This window comes from Alosa pseudoharengus, unplaced genomic scaffold (assembly GCF_046254945.1).
Source record: "Alosa pseudoharengus isolate Yale_2024_CS ecotype anadromous, Long Island Sound unplaced genomic scaffold, YU_APseudo_1.1 YU_APseudo_1.1_scf_10, whole genome shotgun sequence".
Taxonomy (NCBI): domain Eukaryota; kingdom Metazoa; phylum Chordata; class Actinopteri; order Clupeiformes; family Clupeidae; genus Alosa; species Alosa pseudoharengus.
The window spans coordinates 35,828,253-35,836,014 of NW_027468565.1; the positions used below are offsets into that span (position 1 = coordinate 35,828,253).

At 41.9% G+C, this 7,762-nt stretch overlaps 1 long non-coding RNA gene across 1 annotated transcript; it reads right to left on the reverse strand.

Moving 5' to 3' along the window:
• Positions 1-298: 298 nt before the first annotated feature.
• Positions 299-1,745, reverse strand: LOC143141115 (uncharacterized). The gene is made up of 4 exons (XR_012990732.1): positions 1,522-1,745; positions 873-940; positions 514-624; positions 299-387 (listed from the first exon to the last, which is right to left on the reverse strand). It is a non-coding gene; the product is annotated as an uncharacterized LOC143141115 (long non-coding RNA).
• Between the last annotated feature and the right edge of the window lie 6,017 nt (positions 1,746-7,762).

Here is a 7,762-nt window from a genome sequence, read left to right on the forward strand (position 1 = left end):
GAAAACAATGTGCAAGCCTTTGGGAAATATTAGCAAGCCTGTAAAAATGTACAATATATTGTTACAATGTTCATTACCTCACCAATAAATCAATCAATCAGAAAATACACTCCAATCCTTCCAATCATGAGGCGAGCCATTAAAAAGGCAAGAGTCTCAAAAGGCACCAAAGTTCAATTTCAAAAACTGGCAGAAATCCAACATATTCTTCAGGAGAGTGTGCCAAGTAAAGGTCAACAGCAGTGGAGGTTGCTGTTTTCCCTCTCTTCAACTTCTGTTCCTCTGCATATATCCACTTTGACTTAGACTGGAACCTTACTTGATCTACAGGACGTACACATATTTTCAATAGCAGTAACCTCACCAATGACAGCAGGGGTTTTACATCTGTTGGAAGCAAAATGCAAACACAAACCTCAGAGTAAGATTTTTTTCACACAAATAAATAGCCTCAGACAGATTGTGTAAAATACCTTGTCTAATACATGTATGTAACTATATCAATCTGCTCACCTGGCATAGATCAGCGCTGAGTCATTACAAGTTCCATGGACCGGCTGACTCTCCCAAACTTCTCCTTACTCCTTTTCACCGTATCTTCATGAACGAAAGCTGCCTAATCCACTATGTGTTTGAGAGACAAATGCCATGCAATAGAATAATATTTATATAATAAACAAAATGACACAACAATGAAATAGCACAAAGATAATCTTAACCAATATATAAATTGCTATTGGACAAAAAACTATTCTAAAAGTTGTCTGTATTATTATAATTTGCATAATTTATTATGCAATACTTTTCTATATGTATTTAACATCAATCAGAAAAATACCATTACAAAAAAAACACCAAGTTGGGTAACTTACGTAGCCATTAGATCCTTTAGGAAAGGTAAGCTTACTTCCAAGTGGCCATATTCTGCCTTGGTGGGTATCTGTGAGAAGGATTAACGTTAGATTTACGTTAGACCATTATCAAGCTCTGAGTAACTTTATAACATTATATAGAATGGTTCTGAGTTGCTCCCTCTAGCTTCTAACTAGAAAAGCAATGACAAACAGGATGTTCTGGTGAACATAGGCAACTCAACTAATTCATTTTCACCTAAACAAAATGACTGTGTTGAGAGTGATCATGCTTAGTGCTACTGCATGTATGCACATACCAGGCTTCTTTCACCTGCATACCGTTGATATTAAACCAGCCTTTCAGGGAAGTTAGCAAGTATGTATGGCTAACAGTGCTAGGATATGCTCATCTAGGCTAAGCTAGTTAGGATAATGATTGCTAGTGAAAGTTGGCTTCCACAAAAACTTAACATTGACATGGATACACATGCATTATTGAAGGAGTTTGAACTCCATTTAAAAATATCTGAATTCATAGCTAACCTAGGCTACGTTGCTAGCGAATGCTAATGTTAGCCTTTAAGCCAACAATCTGACTCCATTACCGTAACAGTAGGCTATTTACAATTTACAAACCGAATTTCGATAAATTGCAACTACACCTTACCTCTGAATAGCTTTGCCTCCTCTTCCACAAAGATTATTCCATCCTGCACATATGTTTTCTCACACCAAGCTCCTCACTGAAAGTTGCTCCATTTCTTGGTGTGTGAAATGAACAAAGTTAAGGGGAAAAATAACGGTTGCTCCCGTCCCGAATCTCCTCCCCCAACAACTTTTGAGTGACAGGCCATGTACTTTTTGTACCCTTAGGTACAAATATGGTCCCTTTGCGAAAAGGTACATTAATGATCCAGGAACGGTACATATTAGTACTTTAGGGGCTCAATTTTGTTCCCTTTAAGGTACAGGGTCAAAAGTTGTACCTAAAAGAACAAAAATGTACCCCAACCGTACCCCTATTTTTGAGAGTGTAGGCGGTGGTGCATGAAGAGAGGGAAGGCGTCATATTCCATTTTTGCTTTGATAATTTCATATCCTCATGTTGGAACTTGATAGAGGTTTTTCCATCATTACTGTAAATAGCCTTGTCAGTCATTTGCACCATTATCCTTAGGGATCACAAGGATTGCCTACTCTTCCTCTTCACTGTGTTGCATGGATACAGAATGGAGGGCTTATTTTATTCAGTTGAAGTTCAGTTGATTCTAACCTACTTTGGGAAAGGGTGTGTCTGTATTATATCACTCCTCCATATCATGTGAAACTCATCACACAATATCTGAATTTCTCTGATATTGGGGAATACCGAGTTCACTACCAGACGGTGCATGTCAGCTTGTCTAGTTGTCAACCATTTATTCTGAACAATTATTGTGATGGCAAATGAAAAAATTACCAATTTGTCACACACACACACACACACACACACACACACACTGATTCACTCACTCACTCACTGAAATACACATTGTCTAAGCAGCGAGCAAGTAAGAAACACTTCTGTAACAACCTGCACAGTGGCACATTGTGTAGGCTACACTCCTACTGAAGTGTGTGATGTCTAGGCCTGTGTTGACTTGATGGGAGCATGCTGAACCTGTGCCTAGAGACAGTTCCCTCCCTTTCTCATCTGTGTTCCAGTTACCTGGCAGAATTGATGTGTGTGTGTGTGTGTGTGTGTGTGTGTGTGTGTGTGTGTGTTTGTGTCTGTGTGTGTGAGTGCTTGTTGGTGTGTGTATATGTTCATGTGTGTGTGTGTCTGTATGTATGTGTGTATTTATGTGTATGTTTATGTGTATGTTTATGTGTGTGTTTGTGTGTGTGTGTGTGTTTGTGTGTGTCTGTGTGTGTGTTTGTGTGTCTGTGTGTGTGTCTGTGTGTGTGTTTGTGTGTGTGTGTGTGTGTGTGTGTGTGTGTGTGTGTGTGTGTGTGTGTGTGTGTGTGTGTATATGTGTGTGTGTTACGTGTGTTCAGCAAGGCCTTTTAAAGCCTATATATAGCTGGCTGCAACAATGGAGAAGAAGACATGGACGGTGACATGATAGAGGGCGGCGTGAATTATGCATGTCTTCCTTCAGTCCACTGTCTGCCCCCATAATAACTGCTCTACTCCAACTCTAATGACCAATATGCCACACTAGAAATGACATGTAGTCGCTGAATGGAAGAATCATAGACAGACTCGTATATGGAAGACTATTGGGAAGGAATATAGAAGCCCTTTGTGTGTGAGACCCTACCTTTGGAGAACCTTGTAGCCTTGTTCGCTGTGTGCTGAAGACAGTCACAATAAAAGGTCTTGGTTAGATGGGAAAAACAAGGAAAGACGATACATTGTTGACATGCTTAGCCGGATGTGTGACATACAAAGTGTGTGTATATGTGTGTAAGACAAGATGAACTTTAAGTAAGCTTGTTAAAGTTAAAAAGCTTACACAGAACTGCTAATACTTTAATTGCTGTATCTTATAGGTTAAGACAAGACAGCTCGCTTCCAAATAAGTTGCATATTCCCCTATAGCTATGGGATCCAAATCATCTTCTGTTTTGTATATAGCACACACTGTGGTGTATAAGGATTTATATGTCCATTCTCCAGTCCAGTGATTCAGCAAAATCCAGCAACACAAGAGGCCTTTTCTCCTCCTGTTCTGGTAGGGTCTCACACACAACGGGCTTCTAATATTCCTTCCATTCCATCCAATAGGTCTTCCATTTCTCTCATACTGAGTCTGTCTATGATTCTTCCATTCAGCGACTACATGTCATTTCTAGTGTGGCATATTGGTCATTAGAGTTGGAGTAACCTGTGTTTTTCAATGTCTTTCTGACACAAGAAAAAGAAATTGTCGAAAGCAGTTATTATGGGGGCAGACAGTGGACATGAAATGGAGGCAGACATTGCATAATTTTTTTGCAGCTGTTTCTCACGGGCCCTCTGCTAGGCCTTCTATGCATGTCAACAGCCTGTTAAAGCCATGTCTTCTTCTCCGATTGTTGCAGCCAGCTATATATAGGCTTTAAAAGGCCTTGCTGGAAACACACGTAACACACACACATATACACACACACACACACACACACACACACACACACACACACACACACACACACACACACACACACTGATCTTGCTTATAGAGACACACACATGTTGCTCTATCAACTTGATGGTATGAGCGATGAGTCTTATGCTTGCTATTTGAAGCATTGTTCTGATAAGCCACTACTGTGGCTTCACTGGCTGGTGCTTCTATACTGTGGGAAAAATAACACATGGCTGTAGCATCTAAGGAAGTGATTGGTAATCCACAGAAACAATATGTTTAAATGAGTTCAGAGACACACTTAGAAAATCAGCTTTTGGGTTTACATTAACCTTTAACTAACCTTTATATTTACAGTAACCTGACTTAAATAAGATGTCTCCTCAACAGTTTTGCCACAGTATATTTCCCTTTTTAAGTTTGGCCCAATGTCCATGCCCCCTGAAATTTCACATTCACATTCTTAAACTGGCATAGTAAGATGATTTCACTATAACACCAGATATTATCAACATTTAACAACAGTTACTGGCTAATTTTTTAACCTTTTGGAAGAACTCCTGTTCCAATTAAGGCCTGCCCTTCGGCTGAATTCATACCACATGAAAGAGAATGTTATTTCGGTACAGTGTCAACTCCCTCATTGCTTTACAAGCTGAGTTATCTCAAGAATGGCTTTATGGTTGTCACTCTCTGCAATGACTGGAATGCCAGAATTTCCCTTTTGTTTCTGCTTAGCGCACCTTCCGGAGTTTATAGCCTGTCAAACACACTGCCATGGGTTAGTTGAGGCAAAGGAGGAAGGAAAGGCTCACTCTGCTGAATAAAGTTAAACGTGTATTAGCTCTTGTATGCTGTTAACTGGTCTGGTGGGTAGACTATCCTCTCACAGCTGTCATTTATCATACTGTTTCCTTGTTCTGAATGGGTCTCCTTGTCCTTTATGACATATACTATAAGCTACTGGATGCTAAATGTCCTTCCTTTGTTAAGGATTTTTTATCTGTCTATATCACTCTATCACTGATTTGAAGCCTATTCTTTTCCTCACTTGTTTTGTTTAGTCTCCCTAAGTAACATATTTCAATAGGTTTTACCAAGACAGGCTTGCTTAGCTTTTATGACTTCCTGTGGGCATGGCAGATGAAAGTCCAACTTTATTTCATTATCAGCAGTTGGATGCATGCCCTGTTAATCATGCTTGTTGGCAAACCCAGTTATGAATTCTCATTCATAACCGGAGGTAATAATAGTATCTTCTTCATTAATGATTAATAACATTGATAGTAACACATGCAGAACAAACCACTCTGGCTGAAAACTGTTTAAGGTTTAGCCAAAAGAGTTAGACAGTTTTGATATATGCGTTCAAGCCACTGAGCATTCAGATAAGGGTTTAATGTTTTAGCAATTGAGGAAAACATGTCATAACATTAATAATAACAAATTCAACACAAGCCATTCTCAGGGGCCTTTATCTCCACTGCACACTACCCTCCCCGAGAACTCCAAGGGAATGGCCTCCGTATCGGGACTCACATCCTGCTGATGTGGAGTGTTAGAGAACCGCGAGGAGCTGTCCAAGAAGAGGTTCAGTATCTTTTTGACAATCTTGATAATTATGTGAATTATTACACTCCTCGTCAGTAAAAGGACGGCCAGAGGCGCTATCACATTTCTGCCACAGGAAGATAGTTATTATATCACCAGAGGCCATTCACAATGTGGAGAATAGCAGCATACAGGGGCCATCACAGACATTTCTCACACAAGGCCCTAGTGTCCCTCTCTTTCTCTCCCCCGCACCCGTCTGGCTCCAGTCTGTATTTCCATGGGCAGGACATGAAAAGGGCCCATACAAGAGACCCAGATCCCCAGTGGAGCTGAGCCAGGGCAGATGAGCCGTCAGGAGCGCCCGGCGCCCCGGAGAGAGAGAGAGAGAGAGAGAGAGAGAGAGAGAAAGAGAGAAAGAAAGAGAGAGAGGGTGAGAGAGAGAGAGAGAGGGTGAGAGAGAGAGAGAGAAAGAGAGAAAGAGAGAGAGGGTGAGAGAGAGAGAGAGAGAGAAAGAGAGAGAGAGAGAGAGAGGGTGAGGCAGCTGCGGCAGGAAGTAATGGTGGCTCGTCTCTGATGTGCCGGACAGCGGAGGCTCTGTCCATGCCTGGCCAAAGGGGGGGGGGGGGGGGGTGGGTGGTGCACCGCGAGTGGTGGTGTTCCGCTCTGCGGATGCTCTCACACTGAGCAGCCCCCCCAGTGTCGCTGCCGCTCGGCTCCAGGACTGCCGGTCGGGCCACACAGACAGCAGAGCTCTTGTTGTTTGCGGAGGCTTTTTACTAGAACCTGAAACGGATCCAGCGACAAACGCCATCGTGGTGGCCAAAAACCGCCTCCAGCTTCAGTGGCCACGAGTCACACAAGGGTGTGTCTGAGGCTGACACCAAGACTGGACTGGTGTGGGGAAAAGTCTCAGATGTTCCTCCAGAAAGTCTATAAAAAGGCATGACTTTTTTGTGTGGGCAATACAAAACTACTGCAGTGACTCAAAGGCCAGACTTTATCTTGGGTTTGGTTGTAGCAGGTTGTTTCAGCACACAATTATTTTATCAAAAAAAAGAAAACTACATCTGAAGACAGTGTTGGTTTTACACATTTATGCTCAAAGTCGTCACAAAATGGTTATAGTATTCATACTAATCGCACATCCCACACGAAAAAATTCCAGAAAGTCTTTCTGATCTTCCCATTTGGTGACAAAATGTACACAGCAGCCCCTTGTCACACAGTGCCATCCCTTTAATCCCACTCAGAAGTGTTGGCACATACATCACGCTTTGTTCAAAGATCTGTGGGTGAGCTTGGCTTCCGTGCGTAGCTGTGTAAGTCCTCTATTGACTACACAAATTAGGTCTGTCTACTAGGTCCATAGTGAAATGTATGGATGCCTACCACGACCAACCCCCCCCCCCCCCTCCCTTTGGGCTCTGAGAAAGAACAGAATCTGACCACTTGAAGATTTGGTTCTCCAGGCCTGGAATATTTTCCTTCAGTCCCCTCAGAAGTGCTGATAATGAAGTTGTGTCAAGCTGAAGCCAGCGGGTCCGATCTTTCCCATCTCCTTGACCATGCGCCCCGACACCGTGGCTGCCATCCCACCCATGGAACGTGTTAAGCACAGTGTGACAGGCAGCTCAATACCGGTCCTCACTGCAAAGGAATGCAGGCAGCAAGATTAGCCTCCTCGTTCACATATTAAGGAATTTAGGAGGCATCCAGGTCTCTTGGCAACCTAATGGCCCGACAGGCATACACTGTATGCCAGGCAGCTCAAGAGAGTGTCTGTGTGGTACCAACGTGGAGACATTCTATGCAAGGTCAATATTAAATTGGAAAAAGAACAGCTGGATTTGGCTTCTTTTTCAGAACCATGACCACTCATTTACAAGTAAATTAACTTTTGCGGCATTCGTCTTTCGACCATTATTCTATTGCACTGATTGAATGGTACACCAAATAAGGAAACACAACACTAAAAACCTTGTTAAATTAGTAAATGTGTAGCAAAGTGCATTTAGATACATTTCTTCTGAATTGGTAAAGTTGTGGCCAAATGCTGTGTTGCCACCTGTTGTGGTGTTGCGTGTTACATTGGTGAATACTTTCAAAGAAATATGTTGTTTCTGTTAATGATGGACTAGATGTTTTGTTGTATTAGTTATTGCTTTTGTTAACATCATGGTGTTAACATAAATAATAAAAATCATTTTTAAAAAAAGCACTAGGTAAAGAAAGGCCACAGGGACA